Raw genomic sequence first — 14784 nt, 5'->3', positions numbered from 1 at the left:
TGTAAAGGTTAACAGCATGGAGCTAGAGACAGGATATATTGGTTTGAGTCCTAACTCTTCCAGTTACTAATGGGAGTAAATGTGGCCAAGTTACCTCCCCTCTTAGTGCCTTGGTTCTCTCAACTGTACAATGGGAAAGTGCCTCATAGGGCTTTCAAATTATTAAATGTTTAAAAGATTAAATGAGTGTATATGTTCATTAACCTCAGTATACTTGAGGTTAGCTAGTGTTAGCTTTTTTAAATGAGAGTCTGATGAGTATATGAAAATAGAGAAAATAAATACATCAGGCTAGTTGGCTTTGTCACTCTAGGTTTCCCATTGGAAGTGATAGCTGAGTTCAGCAATGAAGACTGAGTAGGCATTAAGCAGAAAGTCAAAGGTGTGAATGTCTTCTAGGCAGAAGGTGACATGGATGTGGAAACTGTGAAAAAGCCTGTTACAATCTTAGGGAAACTCAAAGAAGTCCCATCAAGTGGAGAGTCATGTTGATACAGACGAGGCTGGAAAGGAAGACATGAAACCAGCTCACGAGGAACCTGTAAGTCAGGCTCAGGGTTCACTTATTCCTAGAGGCAGGTAGAGTCACTGGCAGCCTTTAAGCAGGACAGTGATAGATGGACGCCAGTGGATTGATAATGGATCAACAGCCCTAGCAGTTTACTGAGGTGAGGACATTTGATGATAAAGGGAACAAATTTGTGTTGACTCCCAAAGACTTACTTTTGTTTGCCGTATTGGTATGTGCAGATGTCAAAAACCAGAAATATCCACACAACTACTGAGAAAAGTGAAGCCCTATGTGGCCTTTTAGACACTCAGATTTCTCCTAGCTTCTTACAAACCAAAAACAGAAATGAGACTGTCTAGCCTTCTCTGGTAGTACCATGAGGGCAGAATACTGAATTCAGTGCCATGGAGTCAAAAAAGCAAAAGGCCAGGCATTTGATGTTATGTTCTAAGTGAAGGAGAGAAAAAAAAATCACATACATACACACACAGAAACATGTGTGAAAACTGGTTCTTAAGAAGGTGATCTCCACATCTACAGCAGTATCTCTTCAAAGTACAGTCTGCAGGCATCAGCATCAGAATCACCTGGAACACTTGTTTAAAATTCAGGTGCCTATGCCTTGATTATGAAATGAATAAGTCACAAGGATAAAAAGCACAGCATAGGGGATATAGTCAATGATACTGTAATAGTTTTCTATAGTGGCAGATGGGAACTACACTTGTGGTGAGCACAGCATAACATACAATGTTGTCAAATCACTCTGCTGTACACCTGAAACTGATGTGACATTGTCAACTATACTTCAGTTTTAAAAATGTAGATGCCTGAGCTCCACCCAAGAGCTTAATCAGAATTCGTGTTTTTAACAAGTTTTTCAGACACCCTGCAACATACCAAAGAACAACTTCCCTACACCATTCCTTATTTTAAATAACTATAAATGTTTACATGCATCTGCAATCAAAAAAGTAGAAGTACTATTTATCTGTTTGATACTATTATGTTCCCTCAAAGTTAGGGAGGAATGACTCTTATCCTTTTAGGAAACTCTCATGCCTCTCATAGGGCACTAAAGCCATCTAATCTTATGGACCAAGGTTAACGACTACTAACAAGAGAAACAAATCAATTGTTGGTTTAAAAGGTACGAAACTTTTGGGTGCCTGGGTGGCTCAGTCAGTTAGGCAACTGACTCTTGATTTTGGCTCAGGTCATAATCTCACATGAGTTTGAGCTCTGTGTTGGGCTCTGCGCTTGGGATTCTCTCTCTCCCTCTCTTTCTGCCTCTCCCCACCCCCCTCTCTCAAAAATAAATAAATAAACTTAAAAAAATAAGTAAATAAAAGGTAAGAAACTTCAATATTTTCCTGGCATAACTTATAATGTTTGAAAGAGAACCCTGCTTTTAAAATGGCATATATTTGGGCACAGCCCTTTGGCTTTTCACCAGCCAGTATCATTTTTTACACATGCCAGGTACTAAGCATCAAATCCCTGGATTACCTTGAAGAATGAGATAGATATGGTCTCCACATGAGGAAAGCCACAGTGGTTTCTTCTTTTCCTTCCTTTTGTGAAAGAAGGAGATGGCATTGGATAAACATATGTAAATACTATTAGATGAATACAATATTAGAGATATGCTACAGGGACTTTTATGAGTCCAGTAGTTGAAAACCTCAACATATCAGGGAAGGCTTCCGACAGGCAGTTGCTTTTGAGCAGATGCTGACAGATGGGGAGGGAAGTTCTTCCCCAAGGGGTCAAGTGAAGGAAGAAAACTGCAGGCAGGGTTTCCTGCAAGGGCTCCCAGGACCCAGCCTTCTCTGTAAAACCTAGATGGTCTGACCAAAATATCTTAACAGGTATCAGATTTGTGCTATTTATGCGTAAATAGTAATATGGTTCCTTCAAACATCAAAAAATGAAAATTAGCCCAAATAATTTCATTTGAAATCGATGCGCATCCTCATTTACATTGTCCTGATAAAGAAAAAGCCTAGATTTTCTTTACATTTACAGACATTACATTTACAAAAATAGACATCCTGTATAAATTACTAAAAGGAAAAAACATTTTATTGCAATTAGGTTAAATCTATTTCCTCACTCCTCCCTCTGGCCACCTCCTTCCCAAATAGATCACTTTGTAGAAAGTAGCAGTTATTCAAAACAAAACATGTTGGTATATCTTACAGCCAAGTGAAATGGATCAACAAGGCACAATGACAAGACTCAATCTCAAATTGATAAATTTATCTGGTGGAAAAAAAATGTAGCTTGAGCAGCTTGTTGATCATTTTAAATGTTAATGGTAATATTCTTCTTTACTATTGAGATATTTGTGACTAATGGTGTGATGCAATTTAAATTTATAACATGCATTAATTTCAGCTGTTTTTCATCATTAGGAAAAATATTTCAAAAGAAACTTCAATATTTTCCAAGAGCAACATATGAAACAACACCAGAGTTCTATCAAGCCCAGAAGGCCCCTCCACAGACTCAGTTCTGTCAAAATCAGGCCCTTGAAAGAAGACTTTCTCTTAGTAATTTCTTGGTTGCATTCAGATTTCCAAAGACTTAAAATAAAAACATCTCTTCTAATTCCTCAATATAACTTGATATCAGAATATTATTAGTTCCATTGTGGTTATGATGAGTAATATATATATATATATAGGCTACATTTATGCCCCATGTAATGGAGGTCATATGACCAAAGTGATTTTTTCCCCTTGAGTCTATGGATGGTTCAAGAGTATTGTAATGTTCACATTTTACAACAAGAAATAGAAAGTTAATTGATAGCTATTTAGAGCATTAAAAAAAACCCTAGTTAGACAATGAAAAGTTACTTTGTACAAGATTAAAATAATTTCTTAGGACTGACCTCCATATTGGTTGCTGAGCCAACAGACTACTGGCGCTAATTGTTTACTTAAACTAAGTCACTGCAACTCCAAATCAAAGTGTTTTCCATAATTTGGTATTGGCTTGATGGACATGAAGGTTCCACAGGATATCCGTTCTATTTTTTCCCTTTGCTCAAAAAAGATTTTAATGTTATGTGAAGTCAGGGGCTTTATTTTATTTTTGTTCTGTTCTACATAATCCTGTCTTTATTCATGTTTGTGGATGTTGAAAGAGCTACATTCATAGCCATGCTTATCTACCAACTTACTGCCTTGTTCATTCAGAATAAGATTAAAGAACCACAGTTTTTGTTACCAACTACTTAAGCAGTAAGTAATGTACTAATATTGAGTATGTGCTATTGCCAAAATTAATATTTACATAACAAATGGGATAATAAAATTTAGGTCATCTTGGCATGTTAAGAGGAAGAGCCCTCACTATGCAATAATCAATTAATCCGTGAACTGTCCTAGTCCTATGTTTTGTAGTCAGGAATAGCTAACTGACCTGGATATAATGTACATATCTACAGAATCACGGTGACTTAAGAAAGCAGTCACCAACTGCCTGTTGATAAAATGAAACTAATTTTCTTGATTAATAATAACAATAAAATACTAAAATTAAAATACCTGAAAACTGCAAAGAAGGAGGGGAAGCATTGACAGTGAGAGCCATAGAAGATAATGCTTAAACAGGTGTTCTTCATGGCTCTTAGGAGAGATCACTGAGCTCAGCTCTGGAGAATCCAGAACTGTATGGGCTGTTTTATTCTTGAATTTGAGCCAAATGTCTGTGACAGAACTGTGCCTGCTTTTATTTTGCAAAATACAACAAAAAGGAAAGGAAAGGAAAGGAAAGGAAAGGAAAGGAAAGGAAAGGAAAGGAAAGGAAAGGAAAGGAGGGGAGGAAGGAAGGAAGGAAGGAAGGAAGGAAGGAAGGAAGGAAGGAAGGAAGGAAGGAAAGAAAGAAAGAAAGAAAGAAAGAAAGAAAGAAAGAAAGAGGGAGGAAGGAAGGAAGGAGGGGAAGGAAGGAAGAAACTTGAAATTTATGAAAAATCAAAGAAAAAAAAACTAAGGAGTGAGTGATCAGTAATTCCTAACATACCCAATTTAGCATCAGGAAAATGGTTGTAATAGTAAACATTTTGGCAAAAGGCTATTGTGGCCAACTACTCTAACCTGTAAGCCTCCCAAACTTTGTGGCTTAAAAGAATTAGTTATGTACCATACTTTTGTAAATTGACAGGGCTCATCAAGATTCTTCCTTAGGGACTCTCATGAAATTGCAGTTGGATGTTGGCTAGGACTACAGTTACCTCAAGTCTTGACTGGACTGGCCATCGAGGGTGACTCCCTCATGGTTGGAAGCTGATGTTAGCTTTTGGCTGTAACCTTAACTGGAGCTGTCAACAGGGATGCCCCATACATGACTCCTTTATGTAGCTTTGGTTTCACATTGTGTGGTGGCTTGGATTTTAGACAGAGCATTCCAAGATGAAGTATTCTAAGAGATCCAGGGGAAAACTAAGAAATTTAATGACCTAACATCTAAAGTACCAAATCATCACTTCTGTCACACTGTATTGCTCAACCAGGTTACTAAGTCCAGCCTAAATTCAAGGGGAAGGAAAATAAGGCTCTCTTGACAAGAAGTAGCACGTGGATGTAGAGACGAAAGGAATTAATACTAGTCATCTTTGAGATTCTTACAAAGGCATTGTGTCTATCTTGAGCATGCTAAATACAGCCTAAAGATCCTTCATGATGGGTGTGGATTCTATGCACATTGATGTGGACACAAATTTTGATCTCAAAGGGAATATAAAAATGAGATTATGTCACCCATCCATTTAAAGCTAACCAATGCTTCCATTATACTGAGAATAAAATTCACACTTAACATGGTCTCCAAAGCCCTACATGGTTGGCTCTATTCCAATTTCTCTGACCTCATTTCCATACACTCTTTTCCTTGCTCACTTTGCTATAGCCATCCTGACTTTGTTTCTCTTCCAACAATCCAAGCTCATTCCCACTTTTCCACATTTTCAATTTCTACTGCCTATACTTTCCCCCAGATCTTTATACATCCCATACCTTCACTTCAATCAAGTTTCTGTGCAAATGCCTCTTTGGAGAGGACATCACTTAACCACTTTAATCGATCACACACTATTAACCACTCACTGATCACCATGCCATCACTACCTGAAATGACCTTGTCCATCTCTCTGTTTAGTTTTAGGTGTCAGGCACCAGACCATGAGCCCCATTAGAGCAATGGACTTACCTGTCTTATCCACATCCATATTCCCAGAAGAGTGTCTGGTACATAATGATATTTAGTACATATTTGTTGAATATATGAATAAAGGTAGGCCATGATCAAGTTCTCTTTTTATTTGGCTATAATTAGAAATAACCAAAATGTCCTTAAAGATTATGACAGCCTTATATATAATTCATTCAAACCTCAATTTCACCTTTGACCACTCACATGAGATATCTAGAAGGAAGAGAGTCATATTCACTGACTTACCTTTACACCTCTCATCTGTTGGTTATAGGCTCCTACTGCTGCCACCTTGGCAGGAGTCATCTCTAGCAGCCTGTGGCTTTCTTTGTTTCTGTTATGCTACCTAAGATAAAAAATACAAAATAAAATATTTTTCTTTCTAATCCAATATGATCTTTAGGAAACTAAGGACAGGGGGCTTAGAAAGAGAAGACAGGAGAGGTAGCATTTCACTACTTGTCAAAATTAGTTCTTTCTATTCATTTTTTTTTTTTTTGGATCCCATATTCCTCTCTCTGCTCATCATTTGGGGTCTGTTGCTTTAAAATCTATTTTACAGCCTCCCTAGACTACTTACACTTCCCTTTGAAAACTAGACTCTCTCCCTCCTATCTACATTTCTGGAATGCTCTTTTCACCTTTGTTCCTCCAGCTAAGTACCTTTCATCCCTGAAAATTTATTTCATATATCTGCTCATTTGGAAAGACTTATACTAACCACCACCTCCACTTCCCATTTCCCAACCCCTTCTGATTTAGGTTTCTATTAACTACACTACAGTGAGGTAAGTTTTGTCTCCTCATCCAGCTGAGTTCTTTGCAGACATGGATGTCGTCTTGTTAACTTCTAGAATCTTATTGCCAAGTCCAGTACCTGGAACATAGTATACATTCAGTACTTACTGAATTAGCTCAACTTAAATTGCAACAAAGTTAAAAGAGAACAGTAGGGAATTGGGACATTGGTAGAAAATGTCATGGGGCTAAGAACACACTGGCCTCTTCCTTTTACACACAGCAATTTTATTAGTTCAGGCCCAAATATATGTGCTTTTCCAGAAATGTCACCATTATCTAATATGTTAAGAAAAGAAGCTGAAACTTGAGTTATTTAGAGCACTGGCATGAAATCAGGCATTTTTCCACTTCTTCTCTGCCACACCCTCTACTCCTCCTCTTGTTCATTTGCATTTTTCTTGCTCAGTCTGTGGGTTGTAGGTGCAGAAAATAGGCACCAGGAGCAATCTACAGAATTCAATGTGATCTCTGACAAAAGAGGCTATCCATGTTTTTTATAATTGTAAATTCTCTCTTTTTCATATCTATTTAGATATATCAACATTGGTGAAATTATATGTCTTTTATGTGTCTTTGGAGGTGTCTTTAATAGGCATATAGAAATTGGATGTGGGGCACCTGGGTGACTCAATCAGTAAAATGTCTGGCTCTTGGTTTCAGCTCAGGTCATAATCTCATGGCTCATGAGCTGGAGCCCTGCATCAGGCTCTGTGCTGACAGCACGGGGCCTGCTTGGGATTCTCTCTCTCTCTCTTTCACTCCATTTCAAAATAAATAAATGCAATAAAAAAAAAAAGAAATTTGATGTGATATTTATGTCCAATACAAAGAGCTATTATTTTCAAGAAAATTTTTTACTTTTTTTTTAATGTTTATTTATTTTTGAGAGGGGGGGAGAGAGAGAGAGAGAGAGAGAGAGAGAGAGAGAACATGAGCAAGGGAGGGGCAGAGATAGAGGGAGATACAGAATCCAAAGCAGGCTCCAGGCTCTGTGCTGACATCTCAGAGCCCGACATGGGGCTTGAACCCACGAACCGTGCAATCATGACCTACGATGAAGTCGGACACTTAACTGACTGAGCCACCCAGGGGCCCCAAGATAATTTTTTACTTTAAAGAGAAGAGACTGATACTACATTTCATCTTCAGAAAAAAATCTATATCTATATCTATATCTATATCTATATCTATATCTCTCTATTTACCTATATCTTCAAAAACTTTGCTAAAATGGTGCTTTTCCACTTTTTTAAAGAAAATGAAAACATAGGCAGTCAGCTAGCAAGCTAGTTAAGTCTTACCCTGTTCACTGCATACAGAAAGCAATTTGAAATAGTACCTACATAACCTTCAGTTCAGCACAGCCATTCATCACCCTGTTAGTAATGCCATTATGGGGCCCCCTTTGAAACACCCCTGAAATTGACACTTTCTAGGTGGGAAAGATAGTACAAGTCAAAATAACATATTTTGTGCTGGTACAATGGTTGTACTGCTTGTGAGTATTATGTTAGTTTACAATGTGGCTTTATCAATAATTGTTGAACAAAGTTTTCTGAAAAGACTGAAAGATTTAGGTCTGTTGGTGGTGGAGGATGGTGGATGAATTAAGTTAGTGGAAAGACAAAACTAATTAATAGTGGAGATTGTGATTTTGTGGTAGTTTGGAAAACTGAGGATTGTGCTTTCTGGCCAGAGATTTCCTATGAAATGTGAGTGGCTGATTAAGAAAACACATCTCATTTCCCTGTATGTATGTGTCTTCATTGAAAGAATGGAGCTAGTGTCAAGTTTCTTAAGTACCACAGTGATAGAAGCTTTAATATGTACTGTAGAAGTATCAGACTGAATCTGGCACTAATACTTTCATTTCTGGAAAAAAAAACACAAATACTCAGTCCCCCCCACTCCTTGAAATGCCCACTACCTCCATTCGTGCATGTCTATTAGAGGCCAAGACAAATGTACCACATTTCACTGCTTCTCAGCTGTACAGCTTACTCTGTAATCTAATGCCAACTCCCATAAAATTCAAGCTGTAGCAAGTCACCTTGCACAACAGGTCACTCACATAGCTTTGTCCCTTTGAGTTTATGGGAAACAGGAGGAAAGCCAGCAGTACGTAACCAGGCTTAGTGTAGACCATCAAATCACTCTCCTTGACTAATGGTAGACTCTTGGTCATCACTTGTGAAAGCCAGTTCTTAGGCCAGCCAGGCAAAAAGAGCTTCTAATAGATTTCTTGAGGTCTATTTTTTCTTCATATTTGACACTCATGAGAAATATTTTCTTTTTTCCTAAACTTACTTTTAATCTGTGGCTCAATTTTTTTCATTTATCACATCCTGCCTCATCTAACTCCCCTTGTTCAAAAAGGACAAGGGGGGGCGCCTGGGTAGCGCAGTCGGTTAAGCATCCGACTTCAGCCAGGTCACGATCTCGCGGTCCGTGAGTTCGAGCCCCGCGTCAGGCTCTGGGCTGATGGCTCGGAGCCTGGAGCCTGTTTCTGATTCTGTGTCTCCTTCTCTCTCTGCCCCTCCCCCGTTCATGCTCTGTCTCGCTCTGTCCCAAAAATAAATTAAAAAATGTTGAAAAAAAAAGATTAAAAAAAAACAACAAAAAACAAAAAGGACAAGGTATTTGTCTAATTCAGCTTTTTATGCACCTAGAAAATGGGAGGATATGATGCACAATACAGTGACTCCATATTCATTTAACAAACGTATGAATGTATATTTTTGACACACTATATGGCATGCATTCAATTTTGGATATAGGAAACCAAGATATAATCAGTTCAAGGCTGAAGTTATATTGAGAAACAGTCTAATTTCAGTCATCTGATTTGTGACCAAAGGCACATCTTTAAAATATTAGAAGCCAGAACATGTACATTTAGTATTTTACCACACTCATTTAAGATAAATTCAAAATTATGTGAAAGAAGAGCAAATATTAACAATCATCATACTTCATTGAAAAAACTTTCAAATAAGATTTGTGTTCAGCAACCAAAAATAGCCAGATTGATTAGCTGAGTCTGCCATTGGCACAGGAAGGAGTGGAGACATGCCCCTGAAAGTTTGGATCAGATTCCGATAACTTACATTTTTTTAATAATGAGATAGGGATCACAGAGGCAGAGTTATCTTCCTAAAGTCATGTACCAGCAGCTAGATGTTACCAAGGCTCTAACAGAGAGCTCAGTTCTCAGTACCCTAGGAAGGGTTCTTGGGAGAAGGAGTTGAATAAAGAATAATCTGAAAAAAAAAAAAAAAAAAAAAGAATAATCTGTAGGAAGAAGAAAAATTCCTCATCCAACCCAGGAGGAACCAAATTTCTAACCTTCAGCTCCCAGCCTGACCAGAGGTTCCATGGCTGTCACACCCATTGGGTACAAAACTACAGGAGATGTGGGTGAAACAAAAGCACTGGAGTGGAGGAGAAGGACTCATCTTAACAAGCCTGAGCCTTCTAATGCAAGGAAGACAATGTTCACAAGCACAAGAATCAACAGGGGAATCTTCAGAGGGTCCTCCAAATACCAGTATGGCTCCATTCCCAGCTTCTAGAGAATCACCAGCAGCTACCAGGAGCTCTCCCTGGTGCTGCCGCAGCACAGACCCAACCCCCAAATTCAGCATGGTTTGCTACTTTAGCTCTAACCTCTCTTTGTAAGTCTAGTTTCTCAGAAACAAAAACCAAACCAAACCTTGTTTTAAAATGTTTGATGAGGTACCTGTTAGTAGCCTAAAATGCAACTGAGCCAGTATTTTGAATGAGATATTTACTACCCTATTCGTATGACACTGTGTGTGAATGTACTACTCTCTCCAAAGGAGAGCAGATAAGTCCTGACTACAATAGAATTGTGGGCAGTGTGGGGGAGTGGGATCTTCATACTACTTCTAATCAGTGAGAGTGATATTGCAGGGAAAAACCTTATGATGAGTCATTGAGAGACAGGAGGTCTAGAATTGCCTCTGCTTATGATTAGGTGATGACCTTTGGAAAGTAACTACATTTCTCTGGATCTCTTTGGTTTTTTTCTACTGTAAAATAAGGAAGTTGACTTAATAATCTATAAGATTTCTAATAGGCTGTATGACTATACTCTTCTCTGGACTGATCTTAAGGCAGCATAAATGGCTGCCACCACCTCATGGCTGGGATTACCTATGTGTTGTTATTATTCCATTGGACTCCACTTTCTGGTTGCTGACACTAACACATATTATGGGGCTTTCCTCTAAGCACTGCCATGTAATTCCTCATAACTAGATCAGGCACTGGGACTGTCAGAATTCTCTCTCACACTCATGTCTTTCTACTTATACAGCTAGCTGAAGCATCTATTAGTGTTCTCATGATTTTAGAAGAGAAAGTGGGGGCTATGACACCCACTCAGTATCACTTGAAAGGCAATTGTCTTTTCCACTGCTCAAGTGCCTACACAGAAGCTACTTTTCTGAAATAGATGCCAACCAACTTCTTCTGGTTTATTTACTCTTTCTTCTTTTTTTTTTTTTTCACTATCATCATGTTTATTTACTTTGTACCAGGGACTATGGTAAACATTTTACATAATTTTTTTTTTATATATGAAATTTATTGTCAAATTGGTTTCCATACAACACCCAGTGCTCATCCCAAAAGGTGCCCTCCTCAATACCCATCACCTACCCTCTCCTCCCTCCCACCCCCCATCAACCCTCAGTTTGTTCTCAGTTCTCAACAGTCCTTTATGCTTTGGCTCTCTCCCACTCTAACCTCTTTTTTTTTTTTTTCCTTCCCCTCCCCCATGGGTTCCTGTTAAGTTTCTCAGGATCCACATAAGAGTGAAACCATATGGTATCTGTCTTCCTCTGTATGGCTTATTTCACTTAGCATCACACTCTCCAGTTCCATCCACGTTGCTACAAATGGACAGATTTCATTTTTTCTCGTTGCCACGTAGTGTTCCATTGTGTATATAAGCCACAATTTCTTTATCCATTCATCAGTTGATGGACATTTAGGCTCTTTCCATAATTTGGCTATTGTTGAGAGTGCTGCTATGAACATTGGGGTACAAGTGCCCCTATGCATCAGTACTCCTGTGTCCCTTGGATAAATTCCTAGCAGTGCTATTGCTGGGTCATAGGGTAGGTCTATTTTTAATTTTCTGAGGAACCTCCACACTGCTTTCCAGAGCGGCTGCACCAATTTGCATTCCCACCAACAGTGCAAGAGGGTTCCCGTTTCTCCACATCCTCTCCAGCATCTATAGTCTCCTGATTTGTTCATTTTGGCCACTCTGACTGGCGTGAGGTGATACCTGAGTGTGGTTTTGATTTGTATTTCCCTGATAAGGAGCGACGCTGAACATCTTTTCATGTGCCTGTTGGCCATCCAGATGTCTTCTTTAGAGAAGTGTCTATTCATGTTTTCTGCCCATTTCTTCACTGGGTTATTTGCTTTTCGGGTGTGGAGTTTGGTGAGCTCTTTATAGATTTTGGATACTAGCCCTTTGTCCGATATGTCATTTGCAAATATCTTTTCCCATTCCGTTGGTTGCCTTTTCGTTTTGTTGGTTGTTTCCTTTGCTGTGCAGAAGCTTTTTATCTTCATAAGGTCCCAGTAATTCACTTTTGCTTTTAATTCCCTTGCCTTTGGGGATGTGTCGAGTAAGAGATTGCTACGGCTGAGGTCAGAGAGGTCTTTTCCTGCTTTCTCCTCTAAGGTTTTGATGGTTTCCTGTCTCACATTCAGGTCCTTGATCCATTTTGAGTTTATTTTTGTGAATGGTGTGAGAAAGTGGTCTAGTTTCAACCTTCTGCATGTTGCTGTCCAGTTCTCCCAGCACCATTTGTTAAAGAGACTGTCTTTTTTCCATTGGATGTTCTTTCCTGCTTTGTCAAAGATGAGTTGGCCATACGTTTGTGGGTCTAGTTCTGGGGTTTCTATTCTATTCCATTGGTCTATGTGTCTGTTTTTGTGCCAATACCATGCTGTCTTGATGATGACAGCTTTGTAGTAGAGGCTAAAGTCTGGGATTGTGATGCCTCCTGCTTTGGTCTTCTTCTTCAAAATTCCTTTGGCTATTCGGGGCCTTTTGTGGTTCCATATGAATTTTAGGATTGCTTGTTCTAGTTTCGAGAAGAATGCTGGTGCAATTTTGATTGGGATTGCATTGAATGTGTAGATAGCTTTGGGTAGTATTGACATTTTGACAATATTTATTCTTCCAATCCATGAGCAGGGAATGTCTTTCCATTTCTTTAAATCTTCTTCAATTACCTTCATAAGCTTTCTATAGTTTTCAGCATACAGATCCTTTACATCTTTGGTTAGATTTATTCCTAGGTATTTTATGCTTCTTGGTGCAATTGTGAATGGGATCAGTTTCTTTATTTGTCTTTCTCTTGCTTCATTGTTAGTGTATAAGAATGCAACTGATTTCTGTACATTGATTTTGTATCCTGCAACTTTGCTGAATTCATGTATCAGTTCTAGCAGACTTTTGGTGGAGTCTGTCGGATTTTCCATGTATAATATCATGTCATCTGCAAAAAGCGAAAGCTTGACTTCATCTTTGCCAATTTGGATGCCTTTGATTTCCTTTTGTTGTCTGATTGCTGATGCTAGAACTTCCAGCACTATGTTAAACAACAGCGGTGAGAGTGGGCATCCCTGTCGTGTTCCTGATCTCAGGGAAAAAGCTCTCAGTTTTTCCCCGTTGAGGATGATGTTAGCTGTGGGCTTTTCATAAATGGCTTTTATGATCTTTAAGTATGTTCCTTCTCTCCCGACTTTCTCAAGGGTTTTTATTAAGAAAGGGTGCTGGTGGGGCGCCTGGGTGGCACAGTCGGTTAAGCGCCCGACTTCAGCCAGGTCACGATCTCGCGGTCCGTGAGTTCGAGCCCCGCGTCAGGCTCTGGGCTGATGGCTCTGAGCCTGGAGCCTGTTTCCGATTCTGTGTCTCCCTCTCTCTCTGCTCCTCCCCCGTTCCTGCTCTGTCTCTCTCTGTCCCAAAAATAAATAAACGTTGAAAAAAAAAAAAAAAAAAAGAAAGGGTGCTGGATTTTGTCAAAGGCCTTTTCTGCATCGATTGACAGGATCATATGGTTTTTCTCTTTTTTTTTGTTAATGTGATGTATCACGTTGATTGATTTTCGAATGTTGAACCAGCCCTGAATCCCAGGAATGAATCCCACTTGATCATGGTGAATAATTCTTTTTATATGCCGTTGAATTCGATTTGCTAGTATCTTGTTGAGAATTTTTGCATCCATATTCATCAGGGATATTGGCCTGTAGTTCTCTTTTTTTACTGGGTCTCTGTCTGGTTTAGGAATCAAAGTAATACTGGCTTCATAGAATGAGTCTGGAAGTTTTCCTTCTCTTTCTCTTTCTTGGAATAGCTTGAGAAGGATAGGTATTATCTCTGCTTTAAACGTCTGGTAGAACTCCCCTGGGAAGCCATCTGGTCCTGGACTCTTATTTGTTGGGAGATTTTTGATAACCGATTCAATTTCTTCGCTGGTTATGGGTCTGTTCAAGCTTTCTATTTCCTCCTGATTGAGTTTTGGAAGAGTGTGGGTGTTCAGGAATTTGTCCATTTCTTCCAGGTTGTCCAATGTGTTGGCATATAATTTTTCATAGTATTCCCTGATAATTGTTTGTATCTCTGAGGGATTGGTTGTAATAATTCCATCTTCATTCATGATTTTATTTATTTGGGTCATCTCCCTTTTCTTTTTGAGAAGCCTGGCTAGAGGTTTGTCAATTTTGTTTATTTTTTCAAAAAACCAACTCTTGGTTTCGTTGATCTGCTCTACAGTTTTTTTAGATTCTATATTGTTTATTTCTGCTCTGATCTTTATGATTTCTCTTCTTCTGCTGGGTTTAGGCTGCCTTTGCTGTTCTGCTTCTAGTTCCTTTAGGTGTGCTGTTAGATTTTGTATTTGGGATTTTTCTTGTTTCTTGAGATAGGCCTGGATTGCAATGTATTTTCCTCTCAGGACTGCCTTCGCTGCGTCCCAAAGCGTTTGGATTGTTGTATTTTCATTTTCGTTTGTTTCCATATATTTTTTAATTTCTTCTCGAATTGCCTGGTTGACCCACTCATTCGTTAGTAGGGTGTTCTTTAACCTCCATGCTTTTGGAGGTTTTCCAGACTTTTTTCTGTGGTTGATTTCAAGCTTCATAGCATTGTGGTCTGAAAGTATGCATGGTATGATTTCAATTCTTGTAAACATATGAAGGGCTGT

At 38.9% G+C, this 14784-nt stretch overlaps 1 long non-coding RNA gene across 1 annotated transcript in view; it reads right to left on the bottom strand.

The window, feature by feature from the left end:
• The window catches only part of LOC121029572 (uncharacterized), a 260453-nt gene extending 254380 nt beyond the window's left edge, over positions 1 to 6073 (bottom strand). Inside the window, exon 1 of the long non-coding RNA XR_005789775.1 lies at positions 5978 to 6073. This is a non-coding gene — a long non-coding RNA (uncharacterized LOC121029572). The remainder of the gene's footprint in view (positions 1 to 5977) is intronic.
• Positions 6074 to 14784: the final 8711 nt, after the last annotated feature.

The sequence above is a fragment of the Herpailurus yagouaroundi genome, unplaced genomic scaffold, assembly GCF_014898765.1.
Source record: "Herpailurus yagouaroundi ecotype Mexico unplaced genomic scaffold, PumYag 139, whole genome shotgun sequence".
Classification (NCBI taxonomy): domain Eukaryota; kingdom Metazoa; phylum Chordata; class Mammalia; order Carnivora; family Felidae; genus Herpailurus; species Herpailurus yagouaroundi.
This window is presented reverse-complemented; position numbering and strand designations above follow the sequence as displayed.